The sequence below is a fragment of the Rhododendron vialii genome, chromosome 2a (genome assembly GCF_030253575.1).
Source record: "Rhododendron vialii isolate Sample 1 chromosome 2a, ASM3025357v1".
Lineage (NCBI taxonomy): Eukaryota > Viridiplantae > Streptophyta > Magnoliopsida > Ericales > Ericaceae > Rhododendron > Rhododendron vialii.
Window position 1 is genome coordinate 19,390,107 of NC_080558.1, and position 16,466 is coordinate 19,406,572.

Below are 16,466 nucleotides of genomic sequence, written 5' to 3' on the forward strand. Positions count from 1 at the left end.
TGGTGGTGGTGGCGGCGTGGTGGTTGAGGTGGTGGTGGGGCCAGATGGTTATGGAGGTGGTGGAGCGGTGGTGGTGGTGGTGTGGTGGTGGTGGTTGTGGTGGGGGCATGGTGGTGGTGGGGGTGGTGGAGCGGTGGTAGTGGCGTCGTGGTGGTAGTGGTAGTGGTAGTGGTGGGGGCGGGGTGGTGGTGGTGGTTGTGGTGGCAGCGTGGTGGTGGTAATTGTGATGGAGGTTGTGGCATTGTGGTGGTGGTGGTGGCACTGTGGTGGTTGAGGTGGTTGTTGGGGCGTGTTGGTGGCTGTGGTCGTTGTGGTCACGTGGTGGTGGTTACCGTGTAAAGGTTAATGAAGGGACAATTTTGTCTTGTCAAAAAATGAAGTGGACCTGAGGTTTTAAAAAAAGCAACGGCCTGTACTAGAGTTATTTCTTATATCCATCAATTTTGCATTTATGTCTCAATTACCAATTCTTTTTAGAGATAAATTTAGTGTTCTTCCAATTGATGTATTTGTAGGGGTGACAATTTGAACCCAGACCCATTAACAAACTCAGACTCATCAACAAAAAAATAGACCCAACCCAACCTATTTATTAGTTGGGTAAGAATGGGTCCAAACCCAACTAATTTATTATTAGTTGGGTCTTAATTGGGCATCAATTGAGTCAACTTAAATGACCCAATGGGTCATGAAAGTAACCCACCAAAAATTCTCACCTCTTTACCGAACATCACTGGGAATGAAGGTACCAGCTCTCTCTCTCTCTCTCTCTCTCTCTCTCTCTCTCAATTCTTCTGTGCTAAATTACACATGTCCAAAAATATTTTGAACGGTCCAAATTAAAAACCAATTGTGACCGGTAATAATTATTTTGACCAGTCAAAATTGAAAACACATCTCATCCATCGATTGCGCGAATGGACTGATGAAATTACGCTCTGCCGTGAATAAGTTTCTCTCATGGTAGTCCCGCATAGGGTTTGGATTAAAAAGTTAAGTGACTTATTTTTTTTGTCCTTATTCAAATTTTTTTTGCATTTTTTTGTTTTGCATCAAACTTTTGTGACTTATTGATTCGTTTCGACGAGAGGAATCGGAAAACTTAAAAAAATTGATCGAAACTTACAATTTTTTCAATAAAGATAAAAATAAGTCAATAAGACAAAAAAAATTTACTTATTCTTGTCATTTTGAAAAGAATTATGAGTTTCGATCATAATGTTTTACATTTTTGATTTTCCTCGACGAGACCAATCACTAAGTCACAAAAGTTTGACGCAAAAATATCAAATACGAAAAAAATTTGAATAAAAACAAAAAAAAAGATATATACATCTCGCAATGGGCTAGTTTTGCTTCTGATCGAATAGAAAATTCAACTTATGAATGGAAAGTTGGTTTGTTCGTGGCTTGGTTTTTTTGTCCTTATTTAATTTTTTTCGCATTTTTTTGTTTTTCATTAATTTTTTGTGGATTATTGGTTCGACATGACAGGAGAAATCTAAAAAGTAAAAAATTATGAGCAAAACCTAAATTTTTTGAATGAAGAAAAAAATAAGCCAATATTTTTGTTTTTATTCAAAAAAAATATTAATTTTGATCGTAATTTTTTACTTTTTAGATTCTTCTCGTCATGACAAAGCAATAATCCTCAAAAATTTAACAAAAAACTAACAAATGCGAAAAATATTTGAATAAAGACAAAAAATAAGCCACTTGGATACGCTGTGATTCGGTAATTAAGAGCGACTAATATGGTAATTCAGTGTACAGAGGTAATTTGGTCATTTTTGTAGTAGAAGGATAGTATGGTAATTTTAGTGTACATGGTATTTTAGTTCTTTAAATTTACAGGGGTAATATGGTCATTTTAGTGTATATATGTATTTTAGTCATTTTAGTATATCGTATGTAATTGGGTTAATGGGCGGGTCGGGTGTGCTTTTAAATAAATGGGTTGGGTTGGGTTGGGTAGGGTAGGGGTAATTAGACTCATAATTAATGGGTCTAAATGGGTCAATGACCCATTAAAGATCCAACCCACTTACAACTTACTCATTTTGGCTCAAATCCGCCCATTTGACACCTGTACGTATTTGTGATGGTGTTTTTATTTGGGGCCATAGATCTACCAGACTATCACAGTGGCGATAAAAATCGACATACCTCTGCGATTGCTAAAATGAGGAAAAATAAGAAGAAGAAGCAATTCTAACTAAAAGAAGGACCCTTACTTGGACTGCTTCGGTTAAAAAAAGTCTAAGATTAGTAACTCGTGGACTTTTGACCACTAAGATGTGTTTGATAGTCAGAAGCCTGTCAACCTAATTATTTTGCATTTATTTGTAACAGCGAACGATGCTTATACATTCCTACATAAATGGTTCCTCAAGTTCCCATCGTATAAATCAAGGATGTTTTATGTAGCAGGGGAGAGCTACGCAGTTATTTCACCTTCACAAGAATCACAACCCTTTTTGGCATCAGTCTCAATTGTTCCTGATATGACTTGTGCTTTTCCATGTCATCATAGGGAAATATGTGCCGGAATTGGCTGAGCTCATCCTTGACAAGAACAAGGATCCATCTCAATTGTTCCTGATATGACCTGAGGGGCATATTGGTATTGCCATTGCCATTTCCATAACATTTATTTCACAAGCCCGTTTCCACGTAATAGATTATTTTCGCCTTCATGATTTAATTCTGATCTTTGTTGTTTCTATCTTCTTCTTCTTCTTTTTTATAGTATTCCCGTATGTGCCCTTTGGTTTATCTGGCAGCTTTTTTTTTTGCAATTTTTTTTTGTCTTCTTTTTTTGCAATTTTTTTTTGTCTTCAGCAAACTTTTTTTCATTTCAACTTTTGGCCAACTTTTTATGTGAGAGCCCGTCCCAATAGTCCTGATGTGGCTTATGAAAGGGAATATGGGATATAAAATGAAACACTACGAGCTAGTGTATAACTTGAGGTTAACCTTTTGAGCCACGTTGTCAGACTAAGGGTTAGCAGGTCAGTTGGGCAGATTGTTACAGGTCGTACCAGAGCAATCCGTGTACACGACCATGTAGACCCTGGACTTTGGATTTGGTTGTTGGTTTGATTTTGTTTGATGATTCTAGAGCACTACCCTGGTCAGTTGCAAGGGCAATGCAACGAGGACCTTGCATCATAAGGTGGGGAAATTGTCGACCAGTTGTGGGACATATACTGAAACTCCACGAGCTACTGTATAACTCAAGGCTAACCTTTTGATCCACGTGGTCAGGCTAAGAGTTAGCAGGTCAGCTGAGTGGGTCATTACATTTTAATTTTCCGATTCGTCTTGAGTAGACAAATTGTCACACCCCACCCCAGGCCAACACTCAAATGAGCCCAAAAACGACGTGAGGGTGCAACATTAACCACCAACCCAAACCTATAACTTAAGTTCTAGCAATTAAGTTAACCAACAGTCGTTTTATTGATAATGCAAAATATATCGTTCTTACAAACACAACGGAAGTCTCAAAAAAAACATTAAGCTATACAATGAACTAGACATTAACAAAGGCCGCAACTACATCCCTATCTACAATATTTCGCCAAAACTAGTCCAACCTTCCAGACATGCTACCCTAAGCAAGGGTACAACCACACGACGATCAGCAGTGGATATCTACAACGCCTGCAAAACTGGATTCCAAAATGGAATCCAGGAGTGTTTATGAGACATAGATGCAATTCCATATTAAAGATACAGCTAAAAGATAATCTCAACTTATTAAACAGTAAACCAAGCAATTAAAAGCAACACCGGGCACACAGCCAATAATTTAAGGCATAAAGCCATATGGCATAAAGCCAATCACTGGGCACACAGCCAATAACTTAAGACATTAAAGCCTTTTGGCATAAAGCCAATCACTGGGCATTGAGCCAACAATCAAGTTCAATTTAATATAGAACAACATCTATGAATCAAACACTTACCTCGTACTCCAAAAGAAAGTACAACTATGGTTTCAGTGCTCCTTGATTCACCAACTCGTCACCTATCCACAAGCCAAACATTTTAGTATATAAATACTTGAAAGGCTTGTCAAATATATAATATATTAACAATATTTTGCATCAACTCAACTACATAACAAATGCCGAATAAAAGTAAATTCACCAATTTGCACCATAATGCCAATTAAGAATTCACAAACACGCAGCAGAACCACCGACAAATTCTGACTATAGAATTCTATAGGTTTAGAGTTAGATTCCGAGACTATAACCATTAGAAAGTACACTGTCAAAACATCAATCTCAATATAAAATTTGTCCTAAACGGAGTCCGAATGACCAAGATACGCTCAAATGAAGTTACACATCTAAACAGAAATCACAATTCCAGCAGAACAGTCTGCGATCGAATGCTCATTAAAAATCACATACTCAATCTTTTCCAATAATTCCAACACCAAAGTATCACAAATTGATCAATGTTTAAGACTCATGAGAACCCATGTCCACCCAGCATGCTTAAACTTGAGGAATTTCATGAAGAACACAAACCAAAAGCTGTCTAGAATTTTAGAAGTACCCAAACCTGAACTTCAATTCAAAAACTGCTATAATCTAGAAAGAACCACGACACAACCCATACATATTCAGAAAGATATACGAGTCTAGTTTCAAAATCAAGAAACGGTGCGTAAAACCGATACCCGAGCTAGGAGATATGTCTGTTTTTTCAAAAAGTGTCTGTGCTGTCTACCCAGACGCGAATCTAACAGCAGCTCGGTTCATGATTTTTATCTTTTTCCATATTTCTCAGAAAATTCTGAAATGTTTACGACATAAGCTACACACACAGAGGCATCTCCAGTAAAATTACCAGAAAATAATATGGTTGGCGTGGTGATGAGAAAAATTTGTCAAAAACAGGACAGATTCAACTTGATTCAAATACAGTTATGCATATTCATAATATACACGAATTTTCTGAAATATAACTCACTCCAACCTCAAAAACCCTCTCCCATGGCTTCAATTCAGTGCATAAAAGACGCTGAATATGAGACTTAGCATGGAAAACATGAATTTCAACACTTAAGAAGATGAAAGTTACCTAATTAAGCTTCAATTCAAGCCTAGCCCTAATTTTCTTTTTTTTTCCTCTTCTCCTTCTTCTTCCTCTGTTGATCTCTCTCTCTCTCTCTCTCTCTCTCTCTCTCTCTCTCTCTCTCTCTCTCTCTAACATAGAGAATATAGAACTCCTGGGTTTCTTTCTTTTCTTTTTTTTTTGATAAGAACACACACACACCTCGGCACACACACGGCACACATGCACAACTTCTTTAAAAAAAATGCACTTTACCCCTTTAAGTTATTAAATAGAACTTTAAAGCACCTCAAAGATAAAAGAATGTTACACAAATAGAAAAAGTAAAAATGAGTGGACTATATCGCTAAAAATTCAAATGCATAAACATTGATTTTCCTCTTTAATTTGTCCTTATTGTGCTTTTTCCCCATATGGTCTATGCTTTTCTTACTTTCCCAGTTTTTCTAGTTGAGACGAACTAAAATATTGAATTTTGTCCAAAAATCTTGAACAATATATTAACTTATGACTAAAATATTAAATTGTGTCCAAAAATCTTGAACAATTCACTTATGACGAGAAGCTTGAAACTTAATTGCTTGTCAATTCTGTATATTATTGTCGTTGTTCAGAATTGTTGGGTTCCCTCTTTAGTGGAAGTCCAATATTTTGTTACCCCAATTATAATTTTCGTTTTGCCCAATTGATCATTTGTTTGTGTGGGGCTAGTTTTTTGGATAGAATATTCTAAACATTTGTGGAACATGATTGGCACAAGCTTTGTAAGCTTCTCTTGGAAGCTAAAAAGAGATCAAGTCTCGTGGGGAAAAGTAATTGCATTTTGTAGCTTCTCTGAAAAAGAAAAACGAGAGATAGTGCACTGTGGTGGTTGTGTATTTCGGTGGTTAAGAGCAAGTGCAGTGTGTGCGAGTGCTACGGTCCAAAAGAAAAGTTCCAAGTGCAGATCTTGTTCTCCTATTTCAACAGCTTTTTTGTATTCCATTTTGGGGGCAGATTCGTTACTGGTTTGGGATCTCCTTTTCGGCAACTTTGGAGGGTTTTGTTCATCTATTTGGTGAGGCCTTCTTCGCTTGATTGTTGTATTTGTTGGATACCTCTGAGGGTGTTTGTGAGATCTTGAATCTTTTTGTAAACCCATTTGTAAGACATTCGTTTATAGTGGAATCGGACTCCGGTCCCGTGGACGTACCTCACACTTTGGGGGAACCACATAAAAATTCCTTGTGTTCGTTTGGTTTGTGATTTGCGCATTTGGATTACGTTTGCTGCACTTATTTATTTCCTTCGTGATTCACTTGTGGGAAATTCCCCATATTTTTTCCCAACAACTAGTATCAGAGCCGACGGTTGGCTAGGGTTTATTATTTTGGTGTAAATCATAGAAGGAAATGTGGGTAGAATGATTAGCTTCAATGGAACTAATTGGGTGACTTTGAAAATTAAAATGGAAGACTTCTTGTATTGTAGAGACTTACATGGGCCTGTAGAGAGTCATACACCTAAACTCATTGATATGAAACGTGAGGATTGGACCACTTTGAATCGAAAAGCTATTGGGCTTATTCGTCAATAGATTGACGATAGTGTTTTTCATCATGTCTCCACCGAAACTTCGGCTTATGATTTGTGGAAGAAATTGGAAAGTTTAGCTCTATGATAGAAAATCAGCCACTAACAAAGCATTCTTGTTCAAAAAATTGGTGAATTTGAAATATAAAGAGGGCAAGTCTATTGCGGAATATTTGAATGAAATGAATAGCAATGTTAATCAACTTGCTTCTATGAAAATTGTGTTTGATGATGAGTTGCAGGCTTTGATGCTTCTTAGTTCTCTACCTGAGAATTAGAAAACTTTGGTTGCGACGGTTAGTAACTCGGCGCCGGATGGAGTTGTTTCTATGAGCCAAGTTATTAGTAATTTGTGGAATGAAGAGACGAGAAGAAAATCCACCAGTTCTTCTCATTCAGAAGCACTTGTTGTTAACCTAAGAGGGAGATCTCGAGATAGAAGTAGCACTCCCCGCAATCGTGACCAAAGCCATGGGAGTTTGAGGGGAAGATCACCATCAAAACAAGATATAGAGTGCTACTATTGTAAAAAGAAAGGCCACATGAAGCGGGAATGCCTAAAGCTCAAATTCTAGGAGGAAATCGTGGGAAGCATGGTAAAAAGAAGCAAGAAAAACACAATGGCAGTCTCTTCTAATTGTGAGCTTGTGGTTGTATGTGATGAGAGTTGTGTTAATTTGGTTAGCCAAGATACTAATTGGGTGATCGATTCGGGTGCTTCTTTCCATGCCACTTCAAGAGCCGATTTAATTTCTTCACTTCCTACAATGAAGGAGATTTTGGGTGTGTTCGTATGGGAAATGAAGGTTTGTCGAAAATTGTTGGCATGGGTAATATTTGCTTGGAAACAAGTGTTGAGTGCAAGTTGGTGCTTAAAGATGTGAGGCATGTGTTGGACATTCGTCTCAATTTGATTTCTACCGGAAAGTTGGATGATGAAGGCTACAACAACCATTTTGGTAATGGAAAATGGAAGCTCACGAAGGGTTCTCTTGTGGTGGCTAAAGGGAACAAGACTTGCTCACTTTACACGATGAAAGGAAGCATTAATTAGCAAGGGGTTGTAAATACACTTGATGATGGCTCCTCTACCGAATTGTGGCTCAAGAGGCTTGGGCATATGAGTGAAAAGGGCATGCACGTTCTTGCCAAGAAAGAGCTCTTACCCGGTATGAAAGGTACCCCTCTTAAAACTTGTGTTCATTGCTTGGCCGGTAAATAAAATAGAGTTGCATTTCGTTTCAAGTCTTTTACTAGAAAACCTAATGTATTGGACTTGGTTCATTCGGATGTTTGTTGTCCCTCAAAAGTTAAATCTCATAGTGGTGCACTTTATTTTGATGATCATTCAAAAAAATTATGGGTTTATCCATTAAAAATTAAAAATCAAGTTTTAGATGTGTTTAAAGATTTTCAGGCCAAAGTTGAAAGAGAGACCGGGTAGAAGTTGAAATGTGTTCGTTCTGACAATGGTGGTGAATATTTTCGGCCGTTTGATGAATATTGTCGTAGTCAAGGCATTAAACGCCAAAAGACCGTCAAGAAAACTTCTCAACAAAATCGAGTCGCCGAGAGGATGAACTGCACAATGGTGGAAATGATGCGATGCGTGCTTTCCACATGCGAAATTGCCAAGGTCTTTTTGGGTGGAGGCAATGAGGACAGGGGTTGATTTAATTAATTTTTTCTCCTTCGGTTCCTTTGAATGGTGATGTTCCGAAAAAATTTTGGTCGGGCAAGGATGTCACTTATGATCACTTGAGGGTTTTCGGTTGCCGGGCATTTGTTTACATTCCAAAAAATGAAAAGTTCAAGCTTGATGACAAGGTAAGACAATGCATTTTTCTTGGCTATGGGCATGAGGAATTTGGCTATAGATTGTGGGATCCGATTAACAAAAAAATCATTCGGAGTAGAGATGTTGTGTTTCTTGAAGATCAAACAATTAAAGACTTTAACAAAGATGAACAACCGGAGGAAATTGCTAGTGATCTTGTTGACTTGGAGCCAACTCCTTCACCTTCGACACATGTTGAAAATGAAGAGGATGTGCAGCTACCTCTTGAAGTTGGTGAAAATGTTGATGTTCCGAATGAAGTTGAGTTGGAAATTGAAGGGGAGCAACCAATTCAAGAGCCACCACCGCAATTGGAGTTGAGAAGATCCGTTAGAGACAAGCAACTGTCAAGAAAGCACTCTGCTGATGAATTTGTAATGGTAACGGAACAGGGGGAGCCCGAGAGCTACCAAGAAGCCGTTGAGCATGAAAAGAAAGGTGAGTGGGCTAGGGCTATACAAGATGAAATGAAATCTTTGCTTGACAACCGCACTTACAATTTGGTGAAATTACCTAAGGGTAAGAAAGCTTTGAAAAACAAATGGGTTTACCGATTGAAGCATGAAGGGAAAAATTTAAGGTACAAGGCACGCCTCGTGGTGAAAGGGTCATGGGCAGAAAAAAGGTATTGATTTTGATGAAATTTTTTCGCCCGTTGTGAAAATGTCCTCCATTCGTGTTGTTCTTGGTATGGCCGCAAGTTTGAATCTTGAAGTCGGGCAACTTGATGTGAAAACCGCGTTCCTTCACGGTGACTTAGAGGAGGAGATTTATATGGAGCAACCCGAAGGCTTCAAAGAAAAAGGGAAGGCAAACCTTGTTTACAAATTGAAGAAGAGCTTGTATGGCTTAAAACAAACTCCAAGGCAATGGAACAAACTCCAAGGCAATGGTACAAGAAATTTGATTCTTTTATGGTGGATCATGGTTATTTAAGAACCACTTCAGATCATTGTGTGTTTGTGAAAAAGTTTCCGGATGGGAACTTTATTATTCTCTTGCTCTATGTCGATGATATGTTAATTGTGGAACAATATTCTACGAAGATCAACGAGTTGAAGTTGGAGTTGAGTAAATCCTTCGCTATGAAAAATTTGTGATCGGCAAAGTAAATTTTGGGTATGAAAATTACTCATGATCAAAAGAAGAGGCTGATTTGGTTGTCTCAAGAAAGCTACATTGAAAAGATTCTTGAGAGGTTCAATATGGATAAAGCGAAGCCCATGAGTTGTCTGCTTGCAAACCACTAAGCTTAGTTCGAAACAATGTCCTACAAGTGAAAAAGACAAGGTGGAGATGGAAAATTTTCCATATGCTTCAGCAGTTGGTTCTTTGATGTATGTCATGATTTGTACAAGGCCGGATTTAGCTCATGCGGTTAGAGTTGTCAGTCGGTTTCTTTTAAATCCGGACAAAGAACATTGGGCAGCTGTGAAATAGATTCATAGGTATCTCAGGGGTACTTCTAGAGTTTGTTTGTGTTTCGAAAATGGTAAAGCTGTGTTGGATGGATTCACGAATGCCGACATAGCGGGTGATGTTGATTCTCAGAAGTCCACTTCGGGGTACTTGATGACCTTTGCAGGGGGAGCTGTCAATTGACAATCAAGGTTGCAAAAATGTGTCGCTTTATCAATTACGGAAGCGGAGTTCATTGCAATTACCAAAGCTTGCAAGGAATTGTTGTGCTTGAAGAAGTTCTTGCAAGAGTTGGGTTTGAATCAAGAGAGGTATGTTCTCTTTTGTGATATTCAAAGTGCAATGCATTTGTGCAAGAATTCCACTTTCTATTCTCGATCAAAGCACATTGATGTTAGATATCATTGGATACAGGACACGCTTGACATGAAGTTGTTGCAACTTGAAAAAATTCGCACGGATGATAATCCTTCGGATATGATGACTAACGCTTTGTCGAAGGACAAGCATGAGAAGTTTTGAGCTTTATCTGGTTTGGTCGATTCTTCCACTTAAGTCAGAAAGGGGGAGAATGTTGGGTTCCCTCCTTAGTGGAAGCTCAATATTTTGTTAGCCGGCCAATTATAATTTGTGTTTTGCCCAATTGATCATTTGTTTGTGTGGGCTAGTTTTTTGGATAGAATATTCTAAACATTTGTGGCACATGATTGGCACATGCTTAATTTGTAAACTTCTCTTGGAAGCTAAAAAGAGATCAAGTCTCCTGGGGAAAAGTAATTGCATTTTGTAGCCTCTCTGAAAAGGAAAAACGAGAGATAGTGGACTGTGGTGGTTGTGTATTTCGGTGGTCAAGAGCCAGTGCAGTGTGTGCGAGTGCTACGGTCCAAAAGAAAAGTTCCGAGTGCAGATCTTGTTCTCCTATTTCAACAGCTTTCTCGTAATATTCCATTTTGGGGGCAGATTAGTTACTGGTTTGGGCTGTCCATTTCGGCAATTTTGGAGGGTTTTGTTCATCTATTTGGTGAGGCCTTCTCCTCTTACAACAATATAACAATATAACATAACCTATTTAGTCCCCAGTCATTGAGGGTATGAGCGGGAGATGATTAGAAACAACCTAACATTTGGCAATATATGCACAAAGTGACTACTCTCAGAATACAGCTAAAACAGTGGCCCTTCTAAACTTCCAAGAACCGAAAAGCTACAATGACGTTTTGTTGTAAACTATACTCCCAAATCAAAGCCAAATGACATTAGAAAGGGCAGGCCTAGAGACCCAAATCAATTTATGTGCACATTACTATGCTTTCTTCATTGATAGTCCATAGCATCGGTATGCACAACAAGGCCTTCTCCTCTTGATTGTTGTATTTGTTGGATACACCTTACGGTGTTTGTGAGATCTTGAATCACTTTGTAAACCCATTTGTAAGTCATTCGTTGATAGTAGAATCGGACTCCGGTCCCGTAGACGTACCTCACACTTTGGGGGAACTACGTAAAAATTTCTTGTGTTCGTTTGGTTTGTGATTTGCGCATTTGAATTACGTTTGCTGCATTTATTTATTTCCTTTATGATTTATTTGTGGGAAATTCCACATATTTTTCCCAACAAGAATAAGTATAACTATTTTAAATTGCAGCTGCGAAATCCGGAAACATGTGACTCTGAGGACCGGAAAGGTCTGGTTGATTACGCTTGGAGCCATGCTGTGGTATCTGATGAAACTCACACAACTATAAGGGACTCATGTGATTTCAACAGCAATAACACACGGAGCAATGAAGAGTACTGTAGTCAAGCTGTTGATGAAGTACTCAAACAGTACAAGGTGATAGACATCTACAGCCTTTATACCTCAGTTTGCATCGGCAATTCCACAGGTTCGGAACAGACATCGCTGCAAGTAATGTTCAGGAGCACATCTAAGATGGTGAGCAGTAATTTGTCAGTCATCTTAGTTTTTGTTCTGTCTGCATATGAAAAAAGAGAGCATAAAACTAACCATCACGAAGGACACAAAATGGTTGTGTTTCATATTAAAAAGCATACGTCCACGGGCAAAGATCAGTACATGAATTAGCCTTGGAAGAGGAGAATAATCTGCTAGAAAAACCGTGACTTTCTCACATAAAACAGTACTGCCCCCTAATACCCTTTTATATAGGAAAACCTTACTTAACAAAACAGATCAACATATCCAATATTAACTAGTCGGTCAGACATCGCGATTTAAAACAGCTAACATATTTAAAATAAGGACTGCAATTTACCACATAAATATTTAGCAAATCCTTTCGCCACCAATTTGAGTATCCTTATATTTCGAATGTGGTTGGATCCTACAATGTTTCTGTTTACATATTTGCCAGAGTTGGGAAAAAGGTGCCACTATATCTAATGACATTTATCTTTTTCCTTCATTTGGTTAAAATGATGGTAGTTGTTTCTTCTCACCTGATGCTAAGGATTATGGGTGGTTATGATCCATGCCTCGACGGATACGCGAGTACAACAGACCCTATGTGCAGAAGGCACTCCATGTTAGCGATGGTCAAAACCTCAAGCAATGGAGTATCTGCAAGTAATGAAAATTTCTCTCTTATTTCTGATGGTTGTCAATAGTAATCTTTTTAGTGTTGCCCACAAGTTAGTGATAACAAGCCATGGATCCTTCCTAGTTCCTACAATGTCTCAATACACGCCCAACCGTACGATCTAGTGGGAATCTTGAAATCTCAAGGTCGAGGTTGGTCATGCAGCTGGGAGGGTATCGGGACAAGGGATAGAGGATCACGCGCCATAAATTGGGTTATGTATTTGGGACTTCTTAAGTATGACAAAAAGGGCAGAGGGCTTTCAGGATACTTACATGACTATTATTATGGATGCAGTATGGAAATATTCAAATCCTGGTCAGATTCAAAGGAATCTGTTCTTCCCATTTACAAGAAACTGATAAACGCAGGCCTTAGAATATGGGTCTACGGGTACATTCTCCTAACTTGGACCGGTTTTCTACAGATTGGGTTGTCGAGATCAATTTTGTAGAACACTTATCAGACCTTGATTCATTTAGCTTTTTCAAAAGAACTACTGTTTTTTATATCAGGCATTTAAAATTTGTTTTAAATTCCTTTAAGAACATTTATGAGGAAAAATGGAAACAATGCATGTACTTGTTTTAAGAAACGATTTTTGAAAAAATTGTTCAGCAAAAGGGATTCTAAAATGAAAAACAATCAAGCAGTACCCTAAATTTTCTTAATGTCGATATTTTGTGTGTGGTTCAGTGGAGACACAGATGGAAGGATCCCCGTATTGTCCACAAGATACAGCTTAAGCTCTCTGGGACTGCCTTGTTAGGATTTTTATTCACAAATATTATTTTTCACAAGAATAATTACAACACATAATATATGGAAATACAAGAAGGTAGAAATAAGACAATATAAAAATATTAAGAGTAAAAAAGATGCTGCCGGTGAGATTGAGAGTCATGTAGTCACTGTCTTAAGGCTAATATTTCTCCCCTCGTGAAGGTTCCACTGGAGTGTACTAGCCCCAAGATTAAACCCAAGCGCTCACAAACATTCCTCATCCGATATTCACGACCACCGGAAGGTTTGAACGAGTCACGAACCGAATTGTCCAATCAACATAGAAAATATAGAAAATAGAATGTAAACTCTCACACAAACATGTTTGTATCTCTCTTTGTGTACATCTCTAGCTATGAACATGTGTATATATATCTTTTTACTATTTCCCTCTCAATTCCGTTTTATGAGATACACATATATATAGGGGTAATAGTCATTAATATAGAGATAATGATAGAGCATAAATACTCTTAATTTTGTAACCGATATTTCAATACTACATTGTAACGGTAAAACACTAAAGGTGAGGAGTTAATACTAATATTTATTTTTATTAAAATTATTCCAACAATCCCCCACTTTTAATAAAAATAAATATTTTATAGTTTGACTTTTAAAAACACAAGACTTTGAAAATACATACTAGAAAAAAAATTAGGCAACTATATACTGGGCAATAGGTGAAGGTGTTTTTCGGACTTGAACCTCACTTAGTGTTAATAGTTTACTCTGAAGGATCATAGTGAACTATGTCTTGAATTAGACCCTTTGAGTCAGAGTTCAACATATCACACACAGAGTACCGGTGTTGGACATTCGTTCGCGGGTTAGTGCTATTAATGGCCATGCACTCGATCTTGATTCTCATGGGAATTTCTATAGGCTAGCCCAAGCTTATAGTCGTGGCCTCACGACAACTCCCACTTAGGTGAATCCTCCGAGGGTACAGTGACGGAATGTACCTTGCAAGAAAATCCTCGCCTTGGATTCATTAAGGGTTTACCCATCCTCAACTTGTCACTTCTTCAGCACTGTGCCTTAGGAATGAGCAGGAGAAAAACATTAAATGGTGTATCCTAATTTTTCTTTATTGCTGGTATCAAGTTACGCAATATGGATTGTTTTTACCCATTGAATCTCCTTCATGGGATCTCCAGTCACAGAGATTGGGTTACCTCACTTGGTGACTTCCTATAGGCTTTGCTGATTCCCCTCGACAATTTTTAGGATCTAGCCTCGTGCTAATCCAGAGGCAACAACTCCTCTTGGGATTTCAATAAATGCCTCAATTTTTATTTTACTTTGCATGCATGCTTTGGCTTCTCAAGCCTTTATTCTCCTTATAATGGTGCAAATTTCAAACTTCGTCTTGTTGGCTTACAAAATGCACCTGTATAAATTTCAAACACAACTCGCCAACACAAAAATTAGTATTATGAATTTCTCAGTAAGAAATATCCCACCAATGTTCACAAAAATTAGAAACCCAGCATGCATTTCCTATTTTCCTTAAAAGGAATAAAGCAACGGCAAGTTGACATGAGCAATCAAACTGGTTGCTAATCTTATAAACAAAATTCACAGTCTATCAAAATTAATATGCCCCCACAAAACACTAGCAATATACTTTTAATTCCTATTAAAGAGAGTATTGTGTGTTTTTATTTATTTAAAAAATAATAATTGGCCAATACATCTCCAATAAAACTCTCATAGGGGTTGTATTCTATGCAACTGGAAATTTCTTATTTCACAAATAAAATTGGATTAACTAACCACTTATTTCATCACAAAAAATATGCATCATTGACACAAGGATTTTGACGTACGTTACTCAGAGTACTCTTCATAGATGGTGAGTAAAATTCACCTTAATCGAAAGAGATATGACTCTTTTTTAATGTTATAAATCTTGAAAATGCATGTTCCCAAATCATTACATAAATATTGTCCAAGTGAAACCTTTTTTAAAGACTCAAAACTAAAGCATTTGAAACCTTAAGCTTTTAAGTGGTTAAAAAAAAAAAAAAAACCCTTGAATTCTCCACCTAAGACATTGAAAACATTTTCAAAGATAAAAATCCCTTTATTTCTTCCCCCTTTTTTTTTTAAACGTCCAAACATTGTTGAGAGCTTTATAAAATTACACAAATTCACCAAGAATACAAAACCCACTTTTATTTATAAATAAGCCCCACATTCCCATCCATAGGTTTACAACTAGTTTTTGTTAAAGGGAAAACTCGATTACTGAAATATTATTTCGAGAATGCATACAATGGTTTTAAAAATCAATAAATTCATATAATAAGTTTTGAAACTTACACAAAATAATTAAGTTTGACCATCCCCCACAAGTTTCAAAACTTCAATCAACCAATGAGACTCATACTAGTAAATATGATAGAAAATACACTGCCTTATTAAAAAACAATTTAAACATATGCTCACAAACGGTCACAAAATACTACAAGCATTTATAACCATGGTTTAAAATCTCATTAATGAGGTGGCAACCGAAATCGATCATCTATTGACAAAGCTTAATCCTGATAGTCGTGGTTGTTTTTGCCTCTACAAAACAATATATGAAAACTAATCACCTATTCCAAAACAAAAACCTTTTGAAATACCAAGTTTACAAATCTCTACCCAAACAAAACACGTTACTCATGACAACAAAGAGTACGTCATGAAATATGATAATAGACTTGGTAATGAAGAAAAATTGAACATGACATTTATTTTTCCCATAAAGAGATCATCTATAGACATAAATTTTTTTATTGAATTGGGAAACCAAATCCAGCACAAGATCGACTTGGAAAAATAACCACATACATGTGCTTATTACAATGTGGATTTCAAACAACCATACACAAAGCAATAGTTTTAACCCACTGATGGTGAACACAAAAACCTTGTCCATACTTCTACAAGTAAACACCAAAATAATTTCCCCCCACTGGGTTCTAACAGATTAAAACTATGAAGACTATTGTTAGAAAATAACTTGAGAAACTAGGCACTAAAGTGATAAAGTCCCAAAGAATGCCACATAAATATTCACCACCCATATGCAAAATAGTTATGCTAACCTTTAACCGTACAATTTACGTGATCTTTTAGAATAAAACCTTTTGTCTTCCTTAGAAGG

At 37.3% G+C, this 16,466-nt stretch overlaps 1 non-coding gene and 1 pseudogene across 1 annotated transcript; one reads left to right on the forward strand and one right to left on the reverse strand.

The window, feature by feature from the left end:
* The first annotated feature begins 2,358 nt into the window (after window positions 1–2,358).
* Window positions 2,359–12,977, forward strand: LOC131317275 (serine carboxypeptidase-like 31; annotated as a pseudogene).
* LOC131318260 (small nucleolar RNA snoR100) lies at window positions 11,135–11,242 on the reverse strand. Its single transcript, XR_009197589.1, has one exon. It is a non-coding gene; the product is annotated as a small nucleolar RNA snoR100 (small nucleolar RNA).
* Window positions 12,978–16,466: the final 3,489 nt, after the last annotated feature.